The sequence below is a fragment of the Dendrobates tinctorius genome, unplaced genomic scaffold (assembly GCF_039654945.1).
Source record: "Dendrobates tinctorius isolate UK_male_01 unplaced genomic scaffold, ASM3965494v1 ptg000065l, whole genome shotgun sequence".
Classification (NCBI taxonomy): Eukaryota; Metazoa; Chordata; class Amphibia; order Anura; family Dendrobatidae; genus Dendrobates; species Dendrobates tinctorius.
The window spans coordinates 33,955,995-33,977,257 of NW_027361733.1; the positions used below are offsets into that span (position 1 = coordinate 33,955,995).

Genomic DNA, 21,263 nt, shown 5'->3' on the forward strand with positions numbered 1-21,263 from the left:
AACAAAGTTGAAAGTTTTGATTTTGTATAACTTTTGGTTGTGCAGTGTGAAGTCTTAGAGACTCTCAGCCTCGTATCGAAATCCTTACAATCTGAAACCATGGACCTCTTGTCTGCATATGAGTTATTGGGAAATGCATTGTTAAAGATAACCGAAATGCGTGAAAGGTTCGAAGCACTTGTTTCTGAAGCATCAGATGTGTGTAGTCGATGGGGAATAAAAAATGAATTTCACCAGAATAGAGTAAGGAAAGTGAAGAAACACTTTGATGAGTTGTGTGAAGACGAGAGATTAGCAGACCCAAAAACTTGTTTCTGAGTTACTGTGTTCTATCCAATGGTAGACACACTTTGGACTGAACTTCATCGCCGCTTTGAAGGGATGAAAGCTGTTCTTGACTCTTATGACGTAATACAACCTGATTTTTTGGTGAGTGCAAGTGAAAGAGATATTCACAAAAAAGCTGCTGATTTTGTTAACAAGTTTGCAGATGATGTAACTCCAGCCTTTCCTTCACAGTTATGTTCAGTAAAAAATTTGTTTCAAAAGCAACTGGAAAAAATGAAAAGTGTTAAGGAATTTGCTGATTTCCTAATAGTCGAGCATTCTTCACTTTCATCAAGCTATCCAGACGTTTACACAGCATGCATCATGTATTTGACTGTTCCTGTGACTGTGTCTAAGGCTGAACGATCCTTCTCTAAGCTTAAACGCATAAAAAACTACTTGAGAAGTACTATGGCTCAAAAAAGACTCAGCAGCTTAGCTTTACTTTCAGTTGAGAATGATCGAGCTCAACAGATCAACTTTGACAAAGTAATTGTTGAATTCGCTTCTCTGAAAGTGAGGAAACAAATGTTTAAGTAGCTGTTTAAAACTGAACAAATTGGTAATGTTTAAGTAATGTTATGTTTAAGTGAACAAAGTTTAAATATATACTGTTTAAAACTACTTCATATTTAATAAACATATATAGCTATTTGAAAATTGTGCAATATTTGGAATTATTATTCACCTTATTAATTTGTTTGACGAGTGTGACCAACCTGTCAATCAGTTCTCCAAGCGATGCTACAGATCGCTTGGAAAACGCTAGCATTTGCATTGGACTCGTTAATGTGCGAGTAATCGCTTGGAAACTCGCAGAGTACCGACTCCTGCGAGTCCCCTACTACTCGCAGAGTAACGAGTCCTAACGAGTAGATTCGCCCATCCCTAGTCCTATCCCAACAGGAAGGAATTGTCATAGTGGCGTATGCGCTGGCGGGTAGCTGTAAGCTACTCGGAGCATGATTGCTCCCGGTTTGGTTCAGCTCCCCGTTTAGGGCGGGCTTTGCTCAACAACCGGTCTGACAAAAAGAAGGTGGGGAAGCTTCAAAACACAAAATGAAGGCGACAAGATTGTCGAGGACAATAATGGTCAAAGGAAGGAGCATGTAGGGGAAGTGGACTGACCTATGGACCGGTCTGCAGCAGGAGAGACGGTCAGGGGGGTGGCTCTGACAGGAGAGCCGCAGTACAGAGAGAGCCCGGGAGGTACCAGAGACGGACGGATCGACTCGGATGGGTGAAGAGCTATGGTGGTAGGCCTAGGGCAGCCACAGTGAAAGAGCCACGAGAGATGTCATTCAGGAAGACAGAAGAAAGGGAAAGGTACCCGGGCCTGTGTGCGGAGCTCGTTGTGCAGCAGCTGTGTGGTGCTGTGGTCATTGAAAGGACGGCCAATAAAGGAGGACCTGTTGGACGCACATCAGTCTCTGTCTCAGTCTGTTCGTGGCGAAGAAAGGGGCCACCCCCGGTCGGCACACCTACCTACATACGCACAAGAGAGACCTGCTAATCAACTAAAGTGGTGCCGGCAGAAGCCAAACGGGAACCATAGGCAGATTTGAGACTAGTCTGGTGCCGTTCCTATTCAGTTTCTTCAAACTAAGAAAAACATAGAAAATCAGAGAATTAAAAAATATGTTTGCAATCGTGCAGCAAGACACTGTTTTATGCTTCCAGTAGTTTGGGCAGCTTGAACATTCACTGTACTTCTAGTTGGTAAATGACACTTTATTTTGTGTATCTCCATTATCTTCATTCAATCTATTAGAACATACTTAAATCCATAATCAATTCCCCTGAATATGTTGACAGCATATTAAAGTGCTAACATAAGAGCGGACGACGCATTCGTGGATCTATTGTTGTACTCATGTCTTATCTTGACATTGCTGTGTCTTCATCAAGGACAACCCGGTGATGTCGTAATAACCGATGCAGAACCACTATGATCTTGATGAATGTTTTATAAGCCTCAAGGGATCTACAGGGTCCCCTTGGGTACAGTCACTTCCAAAACAGAACATAATTATCGTGACGGCCTTCTTAGCTGCTGAAGACAAAAAGATATTTCAGGTTTACATGGCAACTACATGTGGATAAGAGCTAGAGCAAATCCTGAAAATACTGTCAGCACCATGGGACAGTGATCATTGGACTTCATTGTCCCAGAAATGTTCTCTGAGTTGTAGCCTGAGAGATATGCTGCTCAGATCAGACCCACAAATTATTTCTGAACCCAGACCATTAATAAATTTCAATCCCAGACTTTTAAAAGTAAGTTCAGTTTACTTGATTTACATGAAATAACAATTAAGGGAAACATTCAGAAAAAAACTCTATGTTATGTGTTCCTCTGTTACTGCTCCTGAAACTCAAAGAATTGGAGTGCTACCATTTCCCTTGTCAATCGGGTGTGGCCCTACACAGTCTTAAACTCATCACTAAGTGAAGTTTTCAGAGTATGTAGTGACAGCACTGACTTAGGAAATTGTATAATCCAGTTGTCCAGGGATATTAAAGGGAATCAGTCACCTATTTTTGCGAGTATCAGCGTCACTTAGTTACCTGCTGTGTACCTTGGATACCTGCGTGCTCGCGCTGGGAGCTGGTATCCAAGGTACACAGCGGGTAACTAAGTGACGAGCGCGCTTAGTTACCCGATATTTACCTTGTGTAACAACCCTGCTGGCATCACTGCATGGTCTCCCATCCCCCGCACACCAACTTACTTTTTGCTTCAAGCCATGCTGTGAATCCTGTCTGTTGCCAGCCCTGTGCCTCTGCTCTCCATGTTTCCTGACTGTGTGTATAGGGGGGCGGCGCCTGAACTCTCTGGTTCTTATGCAGTCAGTGTGCACCTGGCTAATGGGTCCCTGACCAATTACCTAGAGCCCTGGACTATTTAACCCTGCCACATCCACTGAAACATTGCCTGTGCAATGTCTAAACTCAGTTAGCTCCTTGCTGCTGAGCCAGCCAGGCCCTGTCCTATGTCTTGCCTTCGCTCAAGGCTCTTATTGCGTATTCCTGTGTCTTGGTACCTTGCCTAGTACTTCTCTGTCTGCCTGCCAGGAGGCAGAATATCCTGGTCCTTGTGTCTTTGTCCCTGTGTCTCTGTCTAAACTCAGTCTTACCTCTGTCTGTCTCCTTGTTTGTGGTTCCTTCTCTGCTGTGTCTTTCCTTGGTTCCTCCCTATCAGAGGCTCTGCTCCCTTGCCGCTCTGTCTGCACGGCTCCCTAGCCGCTCTGTCTGCACGGTTCCCTAGCCGCTCTGTCTGCACGGCTCCCTAGCCGCTCTGTCTGCACGGCTCCCTTGCAGTCCAGCCTACTCCGCACCTCCTGTGTGAACAGGTCCAAACCTGTTCCTTCATATTCTACACCTTCCTGCCTATATCCATACCTGCACCTCCTGTGTGAACAGGTCCAAACTTGTTCCTTCATATTCTACTCCTTCCTGCCTATATCCATACCTGCACCTCCTGTGTGAACAGGTCCAAACCTGCCCCTCATATTCCACTCCTGCTTGCCCAGTGTCTCCAAGCCGTGCCCGCTGGCCCAGTGTCTCCAAGCCATGCCCGCTTGCCCAGTGTCTCCAAGCCGTGCCCGCTTGCCCAGTGTCTCCAAGCCACGCCTGCTTGCCCAGTGTCTCAGCCGTGCCTGTCGTGTCTACCTGCCTGCCTGTCTATAGCACCTGTCCAAGTGCCTTGTCCCTGAGTGGGATCAGCAGCCACAGCCAGACACCACCCTGGAGTGGCACCCGACAGCTACCTGCCGCACAAGCCTGACCTCACCATCAGAGGCTCCAGTGAAGACCGAGGTAGCTGTCGTAGTCACGCCCCTTCCAGGGTAGTCTGGTTTGTGGCACAGTGGGGCCACAAACCCCCGGCTTGCGCCATTCAGCCAAGGCACGAGCGTGACACCTTGGATACCAGCGTCCTCGCTGGTCCTGATCGCTGGTGAAATCTGCCTGTTTGACAGCTCACCAGCGATCATGTAGCGAGGCACCAGCGATCCTGACAAGGATCGTTGTCGGGATCGCTGGTGCATCGTTTAGTGTGATGCGACCCTATCTCTTGGCCATTCTGTTCCTAGTTTGTCCTGGGTATGACCCTGGCCTCCCACTATTCATTGTTCCTGGCATCTTCTGGTTTGGACTCTGGTCTGCTCCTTGTCACTGTTCCTGGTATCACCTGATTCTGACCTTAGCTTGTTCTTGTTCTCCATGTTCCTCATTCCAGCTAGTAGTCTTTTCTCCATTTTACTGGAGTCATTACTTTGACTATTTTTCTGACCTATGACTATTTTTGAACATTGACCACTTTTCTTTCCTGTGACCACAGCTTTATGGAATGACCTGAATTGGAGTGGCAATATTGTAACCACTAGGGGCAGCACCAGCAGGTAGCATCATCAAGAAATAGCCAGAGGTCGTTACATGGAGCAGCAGTAAAGTTGGGAGTAGAGTTGAGCGACTTTGGTCGGATCGGGTTTCATGAAACAAAATTTGCTTCAGATGAAACTGGCCCGACTAGGGCAAAAAAAGTCGGAGTTTCGTCCGAAATCCGATCCCAATGCAAGTCAATGGGGATTAAAAGTCGGCATTGAGTGGATGAATGTCATCCGCTCAATGCCGACTTTTATTTCCCATTGACTTGCATTGGGGTCGGGTTTCGGACGAAACTCCGGCTTTTTTTGCCCTAGTCGGACCAGTTTAATCTGAAACGAATTTTGTTTCATGAAACCCGATCTGACCAAAGTCGCTCAACTCTAGTTGGGAGGATAAGCAAGTATCATAGTTAGGAAATAGCCAGAGGTCAGTACATGGTGCAGCAGAATAGGTGGAAGGATAAGCAGGCATCATAGTCAGGACATAGCCTGAGGTCAGTACACGGCAGCGGCAGTAGAATCTTGAGGGTAAGCAGCAGGTGGAAAGAAGCTAGACTAAAGGCTGGGCGCTCAATAATCTCGTGAGGAAGGAAGTGCAGTGCCAAGTTTAAGTAGGGCGTTCAATCAGGAGATCACAGGGTTGAGCCAATCAGGAACTCAGGCTGCAGACAATCAGGAACAACACAGCAAGGAAATGTCCAGCAAGCTGAATAGCTCAGAGGAAAGAGCTACCGCTTGGTGCACGAACTGCTGGGTTCGAGTCCTGACAACAGTTCTTTTCCATGCTTGGTATTCCTGTCATGGTACCATGATTCTGTGCCGTGTCCAATATTTGATCTTGCTATTGTCCTTTCATCACTTTTGAAAACCATATATTACCTTAGAGTAGGAACCCCAGTCTAGCTAGCACAATACATATTCAGCTATAAGAATCCGCTTTCTAAGTAACAGAAACCATGGATTTTAAGAAAATGTAAACCAGAATTGTTATTTCACGAGAAATGTAATTTATTAAAGAGGAGAATTTAGTCTTTTTTGAATTACCCTTCACCCCAGTGTCCTATTCCCTGACATCCTACATTTATTCTGCCTTATTAACTGCATTAACAGAAGCGCAATTGCCTTGCTTTGTGTTCTTAGCAGATTGCACTTTACGAGATATGAAAATGTACAATAAAGGAGACAGATCTTAGCCTATTAGCATAACACAGGGTACATTAGTACAAAATATTCCTTTGAGGGGCTATTCTGCCATGTTTGAAATAATTACAAATATTTACACTCGGGAGGCTGGAATGAAAGTGGAGATTAGCAGATTAATTAGGCATTTGCGGAGATAGATTTAACATCTCAAAGCAATCCATTAATAAGGAGCACATGTAAATCCAGCAATTACATCCAGAACATGCAGCCACTGCAGTTGTCCCGTATTTTGTTAGGTTTTCAAGCTTTCCTGGAAGCATCTTCTATCACTATTACTACAAATGGGACCTCAATGTTACTCCAATAAAACTATAGTTGTTAAACTGGATTCAGTACAAACTGAAACAAGGTAAAGCTGCCAAAACAAATTACACTAATTTGTTCTCTTCAGTCTGGTTCTCCATTACAATTTAATTGTGTTTTTTTTTTTAAAGAAAATGTATTGTTCCTATTTATGACTTTAGGCCTGTCTCATTGAAAAGCTGGAAGGGGAAATTAATGATCCAGGATAGAAAGAATTGAAGTGTTCCAGAGGAGGAATGAGCTGTTCAAATCTTTTCCAATTTGGGTAATCAGATTACAGTTTAATGGAACGTTTAATGTTGTTGTGTCATTGTTATGGAATTCAAGAGGTTAATGTTTCATTTTACTGGAGGTATTAGTGTAAAAATGAAATTGTCCTTGGACTAAATGGGAATGGCCGGTAGTGTAGCTACTGGGGGGGGGGGGGGGGGGGGGGGGGGCAGAAGAGATGTTGAATTGAGCCCCTGACTTAAAGGGGCCCACCTGGAGTGACAGCCACCCTAAGGCTATGTGCACAGGCTGCAGATTCTGCTGCGTTGTACAGTACCTTTATTTCCTATGAAAAAAAGAAACGCAGTGCACATTAGAGAAGAGCGACTTTGCCTTTTTTCGGGTCTAGTCGGGTTTCATGAAACCCGACTTTTGCAAAAGTTGGGTCGAACGCAATCGGCCGATTATCATGAAAAGTCGAAGGCCGACTGAAACACGAAACCCAATGCAAGTCAATGGGGAAGAAAAGTTGGCAGTGAGTGGAGGACAGGAAACACACCTACAGTGCCCATTTTAATGCCAAAAACATCAATTCTTATTACTTAAGCTTGTCAACCTTAATTAACTTTATAAAAATAGTCAGGCATTGAAAACTGGGGGTTATTTGGCTAAAGTTGTGGGGGGGTAGGGCTGGCTCCAGATTTTCGTGGGCCCAGGGCCAAAGAGTGTCAATGGGCTCCTTTAACACATGCCACAATTCATGATCCTCTGATACGGCAGAGAAAAAGCGGTATAGCACAATGAAAAATACTTAACTTCTTACATCACATGACTGATATCCATTTTAAATTCTCCAATAACTCCAAAAACGGACAGTATATTACTCCATACAGTATTCTGGCCACCGCATAGTGCGCCATACAGATTAATGATGCCCATATATTTCTCCATACAGAATCATTGGTCCCATATAATGTTCGATACAGTATATGATGAGCTCCACATAATGCTACAGTATATGTTGGTCCCCATGGATGAAGCTCCACTGTCTTATGGGCCCAAAAAATGCTCCATATATAATGGGCCCCATTTCTAATGCTCCAGTGTATAATGGACACTGTAAATGCTGCTCCAGTGTCTGATGTCCACCTTTGGAATGCTCCAGTGTATGGTGGGCCCCATATCCCATTCTCCAGAGTATAGTGCTCCCAACCTTTGAAACAATTAAATAAGTCTCCACACTAGGGAATCCCTGTACTAGTCTGGACTCCTCGTCGTTCCCATCTTCCATCTCTCTGCACTTGGACTGTTTAGGCAGAGGGCGTACAGACGTGATGTAATCGCGCTCTCTGACCAGAAAGTCACTGTCAGGAAACGCGGAAGACGTCACGGCCGTGGAGCAGGGAGAGGTAAGTATTTGAACTTTGCAAGTGCTGTGATCCTGAGCAAGCAGGGGGGGCCCACTCGTTGGCGACGGCACTGGCACAGGGCCACTCACAGTACTGCGGTGTGTCTGACGGCGGGTGGCAGAGACACTTTTGCGTACTATGAGGGGCCCTGTGCCAGTGCCGTCGCCCATGAGTATGCCCCCCCACCTGCTCAAGGAACCTGCACTTTCATCTGCACCTTCCTCTTTGTCACCGTGTAAGGTGGCATAGTATGCGGGAAGGGGAACCTGAGTTTCATCAGGGTCAGATTCTGGCTGTGTAGAGTGCGAGGGGAATGTAGTGGTCTGGGTCAATGTACCAGCAGAATCATCTAGCAGTGGCTGGGCATCAGTGCACTTGTGGCGCCCCCAGGAGTACGGTCGCCACAGTGGCATTACATTCCTCCTAGGGAGAGTGATGTCATGCTTGGGAGCAACGAAGGATCTCTCTAGCAGTTAAACCAACACGCAACACAGTTCCCACTCCAGGCCATCAGGGAGAGCTCTGAACCTGACTGCTGAGGAGCTGCTCTCTGTGGTCGGGAGGAGGGAAGTTAGGGCAGTCTGTGAAGGGAAGAGGAAATGTGTGGATGTGAGAAGGGGAGCTGGAGGATGAGCAGAGTTAAGGCTCACTCCTTGCTGGAGCGCATGGTCCAGATTCCCATCTCCGAGTTTGTAGGAACACTGACGGTCCTGCAGCAGAAACCGGAGGAAGTAGCAGCTGTAAATGCTCTGTTCCAAACTAAGGCTCGGAGGCCCCAGCAGCGACTTGTGTGAGCCAGAAGGAAAAGGCTACGGCTGCCTGCCATACGAGAAAGTTTCAAAAGAGAGTCAACAGGGGGAGCTTCAGTGTACTCAGTACTGCAAGTACCTCAGATAAGCGCTAGAACGGAGGCCACACTACCTATCTGCAGAGAGAGAATTCCTAATTTGCTTCCAGGCTGACCAACTCCTTCTCCTTCTGTACTCTGGGTCCTGGACAGCACTTACCAAGTACAAGTAAAGGAACTGCAAGACTGTGTCTGTCTTCTTTCTCCTGCGCCTGGTGCACGGCTCTGCTACATCCTGCACTGCACACCATCTACCAACTCTTTCATCTGCCCTGCGACTACGGCCCTACCTGTGCAGGGCTTCTACATCTTAGCTGCACCACAACATCTGTCCCAGAGAAGCGACACTGCAGCCCTGGTCAATCTGATAACAAACCACAGGTGGCGTCACGTATCATTCACCTATAAATGTTATTCATCCCTTTGCATGGACGTCCAGGGCCACGGACCGGGTCACCACCACCGTGACACATCCCTCTGAGACACCGCCCTGGTACCGATTAACCCCACTGCCCTGGCTGGCCACCCACACTCCATGTCAGATTCATCTTGGACTGGGGAATTCACGATTTGACTTGATAACCCAGGCATGGTATGTGAGAAAGAGCTACATGGACTAATGTGAAGTGTGGCCTGCTGCATCATTCACTTTTGGTGGGGATGAAGGACACAAGGAAAGGGGTTCTTCCTGACCAGGAGCCAGCACTTGACGACTCAGTGCTTGCATTTTTTGAAACTTCAGAAGAGGAGGGCATATTAGCTGGAGTCTGTTTCAGCAATGTAAGCCAAGACCAGTTCCTGATGCTCTGGCTTTAAAAGCGATTAACCTACTCCCAGAAAAGGTAGCCTTCCAGGACTTCTGGAGCCAGACCATGACGCAGGCTCAACTCCTCCTGCCTTAGCTGCTATTGTGCTTTTGCCACTACCAGCAGATGTACCACCACAATCAGTACCAGCTGGCCCCCCCACACCCATGTCCGCGGCCTCTTCCACCATACTTCCAAATTTTGGAGAAAATGTACCCAAAATAACATAAGATATATGGTACTGTATCAGAAACATACAGCTCTATACAATCAAAGGATAATTGACAATCTCCCTATATATTTCATGAGTCACACAGAGACGCTCACAGGCTCAGTGTGGATTAGACAAGAATATAAAAAGTAGAAAAAGGGTAATGTATTCAATGCGTACACCATTATACACTGTTGGGGTATTTTTCAATCTTCATATATATTTCAGTTTCAGTAAGACAGTCCAGATTCTCCGCAAGAGGAAACGAGATGGATACAAGTACAGACGGAAAGTCAAGTTAGGCTGGTTTCACATTAGCGCATTTTCAGCGCGCGCACAGCCGGGGGTAGCTCCGCCCCCGAGCCGGCTCTCTGCCCGGCGTGCCCGCCCCTTGCTTGTAGCGCCGCCTACTAGCGGACAGCGGCGCCTGCGATCGGCGCACCCTATCTTTAGCATAGGGTGCGCAGATCGTGCGCAGGTCGTGCGCTAGTTGCGCTTTGACCTGCGCTGCGCACTTTTGACGGTGCGCCGTGCGCGCCAAAATCAAACTTTTCGGATTTTGGCGCGCACGGCGCACCGTCAAAAGTGCGCAGCGCAGGTCAAAGCGCAACTAGCGCACGGCCTGCGCATGATCTGCGCACCCTATGCTAAAGATAGGGTGCGCCGATCGCAGGCGCCGCTGTCCGCTAGTAGGCGGCGCTACAAGCAAGGGGCGGGCACGCCGGGCAGAGAGCCGGCTCGGGGGCGGAGCTACCCCCGGCCGTGCGCGCGCTGAAAATGCGCTAATGTGAAACCAGCCTAATTGCAGAAATTTTGGAATTACTAATCACGGGAAAAACTCCTGGGAGAATTCTCAGAGGTGATGCTGACCCTCAATTACTTTGTCTGTGGAGACAGTGAAAACAGTTCTTTGTGAAGAAAGGTTTGCTATATCGCAGTACTGTGGATCCCATCACCGTTAATCATCTACATCAAATTGTGATCACAGGGAGAGATGTAGACATTGTCCTCACTGCCTATCATGATCTGTCAGGTAACTTTGGAGTGCAAAAGACAGAAGCCACAGGCCGTAGGTGATTCTATTGGATTGGCATGAGAGGACACTTTTAAAAATGTGGGCAGGAATGTCACACATCTGTGAGTAGGAAAACCATGAAAGCTGATGATAATCCACCACTGCATCTCATTGTGAGTCGACGTCCATAACAAATGCAAGCCATTGATCATCTGAAGATAGAGCCCAGCAGGACAGGGCATAGCTACGTCATTACCATCATCTATCAGTTCACCAAATTTGTATTGGCAGTCCCAGTGAAGGATTTAACAGCCCATACTACACAGTGGTGGAGCAGGGAGAGGTAAGTATTGCAAGTGCTGGGGCCCTGAGCAAGCAGGGGGGGCCCACTTGTGTGCGGCGGTACTGGCACAGGGCCCCTCATAGTACGTCGGTGTGTCTGACGGCGGGTGTGCACCACCACCATCAGAGACATTTGATTGTACTATGAGGAACCTTGTGCCAGTGCCGTTGCCAAAGAGTGTGCCTTCCAACCTGTCCAGGGCAACGGCACTCGTACAGGTGCGTGCACCAGGTGGTGACCCCTGCCCTGGGGGGGAGGCAGCCCAGTTAGGGAGGTTGAAAAAATGGCATATGTTGATGTTGGACATTCAGCAGCTGATAATGGAGGAATTGGAGAAGTCCGAGGAAGAGGACAAAAGCAAGCCATTTTTCTGGCAACCTACGTGTCAGCAGGGGAAGGTGGGACAAAATCCTTTGAAACCCTTGCATGGTTCATTTTAATGAAGGTTAGATCATCAACATTTTGGGTCGACAGATGGGTCCTTTTTTCTGTCAGGATTGATCCAGCAGCACTGAATACTCTTTCGGATAGCACACTAGCAACAGGGCAAGCGAGCTCCTGTAAGGCATATTGTGCCAATTCAGGCCAGGTGTCCAGTTTACAGGCCCAATAGTCAAAGGGGAATGACCTGTGAGGGAGAACATCGATATGGGACGAGAAGTAGTTTGTAACCATAGTTGACAACTGCAGTCTCCTGTCACTTTCAATCGATGCAGTATTACCAGTCGTGTGAGCGGTACTTGAAAAATCAGTCCACAACATGGTCATGAAACCCCTGTGTGCACCATGAACACCTCTTCCATGTTGCCCCCTACGGCTCGTGGGAGAACCATCACCGCCGCTGTGTGCTGGGAATGCCTCAAACGGTTTACCAGAGTTGCTTGTTTGTTAGCCAATATTAGCTCTAGGTTCTCCTGTGGCATGATGTTTTGGAATTTGCCTTTATAGCCTGGATCCAGGATGCTGGCCAACCAGTAGTCGTCATCGTTCATCATTTTGGCAATGCGGGGGTCCCTTTTTAAGATCTGCAAGGCATAATCAGACATGTGGGCCAATGTTCCAGGTGTCAATGATGCACTGCGAGTGCTGGGTGGAGGAGCACTTTCCGGCAAATCAGCATCCCTCCAGTCACGCACAAACCCTGTACCTGACCTTGTCACGCCAACATTTTCTCTTGCCCCCTGAGAAGCATCCTCCTCCCCTAAATAATCATCCCCATCATCCTCCTCTTCCTCTTCTTCCTCCACCTCGTCCAGGAGAGTTCCCTGACTGTCATCAAAACTTCCCTCCTCCTCTTCCTCCTCGGCTGCAGACGCCTGCTCCTTAATGTGCATCAAAGTTTGCATGAGCAGACGCATAAGTGGTATGCTCATGCTTATGATGGCGTCGTCAGCGCTTACCAGCCATGTGTATTCCTCAAAACACTGAAGGACTTTACAGAGGTCTTTCAGCTTCGACCACTGCACACCAGACAACTCCATGTCTGCCCTCAAACAGCCTACCCGTGTATCGTCCCACAAATGCATTACAGCCTGCCTCTGTTCGCACAGCCTCTCATCCATGTGCAGGGTGGAGTTCCACCTTGTTGCAACGTCGATAATTAGGCAGTGCTTGGGAAGGTGGATCAATCGCTGTAGCTTTTGCATACGACTGGAGAGTATGGGCGACCGCCGGATGTGCGAGCACAGTCTTTGTACCTTATGGAGCAGGCCTGTTAACTCCGGATAATTATTGAGGAAGCACTGCACCACCAGGTTCAAAGTGTGAGCCAGGCAAGATATGTGTGTGAGTTTTGAAAGGGCTATGGCTGCCACAAAATTCCGGCTGTTATCACTAACTACCTTGCCTGCCTCAAGATGTAGACTGCCCAGCCATGACTCAGTTTGTCGCTGCAAGTAGTCGGCCAGTACCTCCGCGGTGTGTCTGTTGTCGCCCAAACACATCATCATCAACACAGCCTGCTGACGCTTACCACTAGCTGTTCGACAGTGGGACACCTCGTGTGCCACAATGGCAGCTGCGGATGGAGTGCTCATGCGACTGCGCTCTGTGAACGAGCTTTCGCTTCTGGAGGAGGAGGAGGGTCGAACGCCTACAGCCAACTGTTTCCTATACCGTGAGCTAGGCAGCACTGTCCCACCGCCGCTGTCCCCTGTGGACCCTGCATCCACCACATTAACCCAGTGCGCAGTGATAGACACGTAACGGCCCTGGCCATGCCTACTGGACCATGCATCTGTTGTGAGGTGCACCTTTCCACTCACTGATTGCTTGAGTGCATGGACAATGCGTGGACAATGCGGTCTTTCACATGCAGGTGGAGGGCTGGGATGGCTTTGAGAAAAGAAGTGCCGACTAGGTAGGTCATAGCATGGTACTGTGTAGGCCATGAGCTCGCAGAAAGCTTTGCTTTCTACCAACCGGTAGGGCATCATCTCTAACGAGATTAGTTTGGCAATGTGGGCGTTCAAAGCCATTGTAAGTGGATGAGAGGATGAGTACTTTCTTGTCCTACTCAGAGTCTCTGGTAGGGTGAGTGTGGCGCCCCTGGGGCTCGATCGCCACAGAGGTACTGCACCGCCTCCTGTGGTATGGTATACCACCATCCAGGTAAGGTGGAGACTCCTGACCACACTCCAACACCTGCACCTCACACCACAAAGTAATGTAGCAAAGCACCTTCGGCGGCTCCCTGCTTGGAGTATAGCAAAGCACCCCTTGGTGGCTCCTTGCTTGGAACACGAAACGTGCTGGGAGGTGGGTGGAGTTAAATTACATTTCAAGGAGTGGGAAGAGTTTAAGTTAGTCAGTCAGTAGTTGGTTTGGAGAGCAAAGACGATCCCTAGAGAGAGGGATAGATGGATGGAAGAGCTGCAGCAGATCCCAGTGACCAGGGTCTGCTGGCACGGGAAAGGAAGAAAGAGAGGAACATAGACTGAAAGCCTGACTCTCCATAGAAAGAAAGGATTAGTACGGAACTTGAGGAGTAAAAGAGAACAGAGGACGTGGGTGAGAAGAGAACCCTTCCTAGAAGTTCTAAGCGCAAGGCCGGGGCCCGCTCCCAGAAGTTGTATGGATACTAATGGTCCTGCAGCAGACACCGGAGGAATAGAAGTAGTGACCACTTTATTCCCACATAAGACTTGGGGGCACAACAGCAACTGGATAGTGAGCCGGGACTCAGTAGCAAGGAGTCCCCGAAGCAGGCTACAGCTGTCTGCCATACAAGTAGAGTTCATAGGAACATCAGACGAGAGGAACTCCAATGTAACTCAGTACTAGGAGTACTTCATCTAAAGGCGCTATAAGAGGAGACGTTCAGAAAAGCACAAGTTGGCGGAGTGTTAGAAAGGAGTGCTTCATCTTGCCTGGAGGTTGACTGAGTCCCAGACCCGGAAGCAGGCACCTGTTTGTACAACAGACTGTGAGTAAAGCTTTGGAACTACATGCTCTGGTGTCCTCCACTTATTCCTCTGTCAACCTGCCTGGCATCCCATGCGCCTGACACTACACCACCTAAGTGTCACCATACCTACTCTGACCTGGGACAACAGCCCTGCCTGTGGAGGGCAATACCATCACTGCTGGGACAGATGGTGTGGTGCAGAGGATCTGTCTGCAGTGTCGGCCTAACATCTACATTGTCGAACACCACAGGTGGCGTCACGACTTATTCATTGACACTGAACATTTACAATGGGCGCCCAGGGCCACGGGCCGGGCCACAGCTACCGTGACAACTCCCATTGAGATCCACTGGGCCTGGTACTGAGTACCCCACAGCCCTGGGTGTGAGGGCGTCCCATGAGCTGGACTTGAGAGCTGCATATGGTGGAACTAGCGGTGGACATGTCGGACTGAGAGAGGGTTGGTGATGGTGTTGGTGGTGTTGCTGATGGCCTAGATTCAGTCTTTCGTAGCAATAACATTGTGATTCCATGACTGCTTTGCCCTTGCGACGACACCTCGACATTTGCTGCTGGTGGTGTGCTAACCGGTGGGCTTACAGTGGGGGAAGTGATGTAGCATTGCTGACTACCTTCATTCGGAGCAGGTGCACATGTGGTATGTGAGGTTTGGTAGTCCGTCCACGCTTGCAAGTGCATGGTGGTTAAATGTCTAAGCATGCAACTGGTATTCAAATTTCTCAGATTTTCCCTCTGCTAAAGGTCTTTGCGCACTTCTTACAGATAACCTTTGCCTGATCATTAGGATTTTGTTCAAAAAAGTGCCACACTGCACTCTTCCTACTATGGAAGACATTTTGAGGCTTTGCACGCTGTACTAATTTGACCATCTGGGCAAGCTGTCCTGCAACTCTTTGGGTTTTTGTAAACCGTTTTTGGACTGCTACGGGCCTGCCAGATAACAGCTGTTGCGATGTCGATGCCTGCTGCACCCTCTTCCCCCAATGGATGCCAATCTGGGTCAACAACTGTGTCATCCATCACCTCCTCTTCAATTTCATGTGCACCTTCCTCTGTGTCACCGTGTAAGGTGGTATAGTATGCGGGAAGGGGCACCTGAGTTTCATCAGGGTCTGATTCTGCCTCAGTACACTGCGAGGACAATGTAGTGCTCTGAGTGAATGTACCAGCAGAAAAATCTAGCAGTGGCTGAACATCAGTGAACTCCATGTCCGATTCATCTTGGACGGGGGAATTCACGATTTGACTTGATAACCCAGGCATGGTATGTGAAAAGAGCTCCATGGAGTAATCTGTAGTGTGGCCTGCCACATCCTTCACTTTTGGTAGGGGTGAAGGACACAAGGAAAGGTGTTGTTCCTGACCAGGAGCCTCCACTGATGACTCAGTGCTTTTATTTTTTGAAACTTCAGAAGAGGAGGCGATAGAGCTGGAGGCTGAGTCAGCAATGTAAGCCAAAACTTGTTCCTGAAACTCCGGCTTTAAAAGCGGTTTACCTACTCCCAGAAAAGGGAGCCTTCGAGGCCTTGTGGAGCCAGACGATGATGAAGGCTCAATACCTCCTGCCTTAGGTGCTATTGTGCTTTTGCCACTACCAGCAGATGCACCACCACCACCATCAGTACCAGCTGGCAACCCCCGCCCACTTCCACGGCCTCCTCCACCATAGTGCCTCATTTTTGGAAAAATTTACCCAAAATACCACCAGCTATATGGTACTGTAAAACAAGGTACAAGGTGTATATAGTATTGGGGAGAATTGGAGGCTCCCTAGAGATTTTAGGAGGCTGAACTATTATCTCAGGCCCACTACAGATTACACCTCAATTTAACAGGCTGAAATAGGCAGGTGTATGACCAGGTACAAGGTCTGTATATAGTATTGGGGAGAATTGGAAGCTCCCTAGAGATTTTAGGAGGCTGAACTATTATCTCAGGCCCACTATAGATTACACCTCAAATTAACAGGCTGAAATAGGCAGGTGTATCCCTAGAGATTTTAGGAGGCTGACAATGATGCTCTCAGTCCAAGTATGGCAGCAGGCAGCCTAATAAGCAGGACTGCTGCACACAAAAGTGTGGAAAAATGAACGCTTGGAAACTGTGCAGAAAAGAGGAAGAAAAGTATTTTTGCTTTTAAAAAAGCAGTTTGCACAGCAGTGTGCAAATAGCAATGCAGCTATCAGGGAGCCTTATAAGGCAGCCTAATAACCAACAGAGCTGATGCACAAAAATATAGCCTCCCCTGTCACTGCACACAAATTGTTGTGTTGTACAGTGGAAATCGCTACCAACAGATGCAGTTTTTTTGCTCTTCTTCCCTGCCTAATGCTCTCCCTTATTCAGAATCAGCAGCTGCAACCTCTCCCTAATGCTAAGATCGGCAGAAGTAAGATGGCGGTCGGCGTGCATGCCCTTTTATAGCCCCTGTAGGGAAGGTGGACTGACGGACGGACCTGTCTGCAGAAGGAAGGTAAAGGGTGAAGGGCATTGTAGATGGAAAACAGGTGGAGATAGGAAGGAGGGCTGTAGTATTGGATTTTGACCATTAGAGGGCAATGGAGCGCTGTGAGGTTAGGACTGAACAACAGCCATTGGCTGAGAAAACCGTTGAGTCATGTTGGGCGGGGTTACCAGAACAGAGAAGGTTCTGGAAAAGTCAGTCAGCGAAGGGAGCACAGGAAACAAGAAGCACGGCTAAGGAGAAAGGAAGTTCCTGAGAGGACTGACAGTTGTGCCAGTTACGGGGGGTGGCCCTGACAGGATTAGCCACAGACAGAGACAGCAGAGGCCACAGATGGAGAGCAAAGAGACTGCCTGGGGTACCACTAAACCGAAAGGACTCGGACTGGTGAAACGCTGTGGTGGTAGGCCTAGGGCAGCCACAGTGACAGAGCCGCGAGAGACGTCCATTTGTCAACGAAAGAAGGTGAAGGTACCCGGGCCTGTGTACGAAGTCAAGCAGCTACTGTGTGTAGCTGAGGGAATCGTCGAGCGGCTGCTGTGTGCGGCTGTGGAGACTGACGAGCAGCTGCTGTGGAGATTGTCAAGTAGCTACTGCGTGTGGCTGAGGGGATTGTCGAGCAGTTGCTGTGTGCGGCTGTGAAGATTGACAAGCACCTGCTGTGTGCGGCTATAGGGATTGTTGAGTAGCTGCCATGTAAGTCTGCGGAAATTAATGTGCCGTTGCTGTGAGGTGCTGTGGGTCGTGGAAGGATGATCAATAAAGAAGACCTGTTGAACACGATCCTGTCTCTGTCTGAAGTCTGTCTGCGGCAAGTAACGGACCACCTCCCGGTCGGTTGCCCTCACTCCTACCTTACCTACACCCCTGTGACGCCACACAAAGCAAGCCAATCACTTGCATGCCCTTCTCAAAGATGGTGGTGACCGATGCCCATGTCATCGCTTTGACCACAGTGTGCATCCTCCATCATTGGCTGAAAAAGGGAGCTGGAAGCATCATTTGAAACGCGACTTTGGCGCTCTGGTCGCCGACCTCGTGGCCGACCTCACGCTATGGTCGGGTTTCATTTCATGAAACCCGACTTCAGCAAAAGTCAGTGACTTATGAATTTGACAACCCGTTTCGCTCAACTCTAGTGCACATGCTGCGGATTTTTCCGCGCGGTTTTGCTGCGGTTTACAATCCGCAGCATGTCAATTCTTTGTGCGGTTTCTGCTGCGTTTCACACCTTATCAATATGAGGTGTGAAACCGCAGGCTAATCGGCAGATAAAAAGTCCTGCGGATTTACTTGCGGATTTTCCAACAACATCCGCACAACCTAAAAACTACGTGTGTACTTACCCTTAACTGTATTTGCTTGTTAAGCATGCCGATACAGTTAAACTCTGTGATAGAGCGTGGAGACATGGTCTCCCAGCACTACCACTCTCGGTTCTGTAGACTGTAGGTCGCTTTAGGCCTGCAACCTGCAGAACTGTAGGTCTCTGCAGAGCAACGTGATAACATCATTGTGGCAACATGCATACAATTTCAGAGTCCCTGTAGGCGTTTGGTGAGAATATCATGTTTACTTTTTTATTTTAATATTGTGTGACGGGCGGCCATTATTTAAGAGGGCTAACAAGGGGGTCATAATAAATAGTGGGGGCTACCATCATATTGTTTATAGAGAGCTGTATGGGCATTTTACTGTGTAAAAGAGCTATGGGGACATCATACTGTGTATAGAGGATATGTGAGGACATCATACTGTGAATAGGGGAGCTGTGGGCCCATTATACTGTGTTTTGGGGAGCTGTGGGGACATCATATTAAGTATAGGGGAGATGTTGGCTCATTATACTGTGTATAGAGAGCTGTGTGGGCATTATACTGTATAGAGGGGAACTATGGATACATCATACAGTGTATAGGGGAGCTGTGAGGACATCATACTGTATATAGAGAGCAGTGTGGGCATTATACTGTTTATAAGGGAGCTGTGGGGACATAATACTGTATAGAGGGAAGCTGTGGGAACATTATACTGTGTAAGGGGAGCTATAGACTCATCATACGGTGTATGGGAGCTGTCAGGACATCATACTGTGCATAGAGATCAGTGTGTGCATTATACTGTGTATAGGTGAGCTGTGGAGACTTCTACAGGTCACCTATAGTGTGTAGTGGGGAGTTGTGGGGACATCATGCTGAGTAGAGGAAAACTGTTGGGATATAATGAGTAGGTGGAGCTGTGGATCCATAATGTGTATAGGGGAGCTTTTCAAGGTGGAATTAGGGGACATTATGAAATGTTAAGTGGGCACTTAATATTATAGGGGCACTTAGTTTGTTGTGACTGTCAAATGGTCACACAGAGGGCATTATTACTTTATAGGGGGCAAAATATGAGCATTATTTTCTAGGGCACTTGCACAGGGCATTAATATAATCTAAGGGGTCAATTTTACCAACTAGAGGCATATTACTTTGCAATGAGCACAGTGGTGGGTATTATTATGTATGGCAGTAAGGGGAGTGCTGTTTTTGCACTACACAGATGCAGTAATAAGGACACATACGGCGGCAGCTGCTCAACATTGGCGTTTCAGCAGGATGATGAGTTTGTGCAGGTTGGGAATAGAGGAGGACGATGTTGGAAATGTGAGAAGTCAAATGTGTCTTTCTTGTAAACTCTGCAGATAAGTCGTGGCTGTAGAATTTGTTATGTCGGTCTGGACCAGATGGAAAAGATGGGAATAATGGATTAATCCATCAGAAAGAATGACAGCTGTAAGTCACGATATATAACTGCACAATAATCTTACATGTCCTGCAGGACTTGTAACTACCATTTTATGGCATCATATGGCGGTAATATTAGTATTGGTATTTATAAAGTGATTTATTTTCATCGATATCGTGGTCATCTACTGAGGTACCCCAACATTCACTATTATGGTCTGCCATCGTAGCTGTAAACATAGTTGCCTGATTATTAGGGGGTCCACTCTATTTTATAGGTTGGGAGTAGAGTTGAGCAAAAAGATTCATAGAGCCCTGGTTCCGTGACTACGCTGGTAGCCATGTAACTCCCTCTCCTAGGTGCTGGCATCCCTGGCACCTCTTCTGATTAGTAGGCCTGTGTGATACACTAATGATGTCATGCTGGGTCTACTAATCAAAAGAGGTACAAGGAATACCAACAGGTAGAAGGAGGATTGTGCTCAGTAACCTACCAACAGTGTCAAGTCGGCGCCATTATTCTGATTACAATGCTGAACAGCGCATAAGGAAAAAATTCCCAAAAATTAAAAAAAAAAAAAAAAAAAAAAAAAAAAAAAAAACACATTTGAAAGGTTAACTCACCAAAACTCTGACTAATGCACTAGCAGGATGCAGCAGACCTCCATTGATAAAGGCTGGGGCAGCACAGGTGCAAAACCACTGATGAGAACAGCCAGTAACCCAATATGGTCTGGATGCCTAGTGGAAAAAAAATGCACACAAATAGGGCTTGCATAGGACATACAGTAGTGGCCAAAAGTATTGACACCCCTGCAATTCTGTCAGATAATACTCAGTTTCTTCCTGAAGATGATTGCAAACTCAAATTCTTTGGTATTATTATCTTCATTTAATTTGTCTTAAATGAAAAAACACAAAAAGAATTGTCCTAAAGCCAAATTGGATATAATTCCACACCAAACATAAAAAAGAGGGTGGACAAAGTATTGGCACTGTTCGAAAAATCATGTGATGCTTCTCTAATTTGTGTAATTAACAGCACCTGTAACTTACCTGTGGCACCTAAGAGGTGTTAGAAATAACTAAATCATACTTGCTGCAAGTTGACATGGATTAAAGTTGATTCAACCTCTGTCCTGTGTCCTTGTGTGTACCACATTGAGCATGGAGAAAAGAAAGAAGACCAAAGAACTGTCTGAGGACTTGAGAAACCAAATTGTGAGGAAGCATGAGCAATCTCAAGGCTACAAGTCCATCTCCAAAGACCTGAATGTTCCTGTGTCTACCGTGCGTAGTGTCATCAAGAAGTTTAAAGCCCATGGCACTGTGGCTAACCTCCCTAGATGTGGACGGAAAAGAAAAATTGACAAGAGATTTCAACGCAAGATGTGCGGATGTTGGATAAAGAACCTTGACTAACATCCAAACAAGTTCAAGCTGCCCTGCAGTCCGAGGGTACAACAGTGTCAACCCGTACTATCCGTCGGCATCTGAATGAAAAGAGACTGTATGGTAGGAGACCCAGGAAGACCCCACTTCTTACCCCGAGACATAAAAAAGCCAGGCTGGAGTTTGCC

The 21,263-nt window shown here is 47.5% G+C and overlaps 1 long non-coding RNA gene across 1 annotated transcript; it reads right to left on the reverse strand.

The window, feature by feature from the left end:
- Positions 1–2,037: 2,037 nt before the first annotated feature.
- LOC141094949 (uncharacterized) lies at positions 2,038–21,042 on the reverse strand. Its single transcript, XR_012233218.1, has 2 exons — positions 20,308–21,042; positions 2,038–2,380 (listed from the first exon to the last, which is right to left on the reverse strand). It is a non-coding gene; the product is annotated as an uncharacterized lncRNA (long non-coding RNA).
- Between the last annotated feature and the right edge of the window lie 221 nt (positions 21,043–21,263).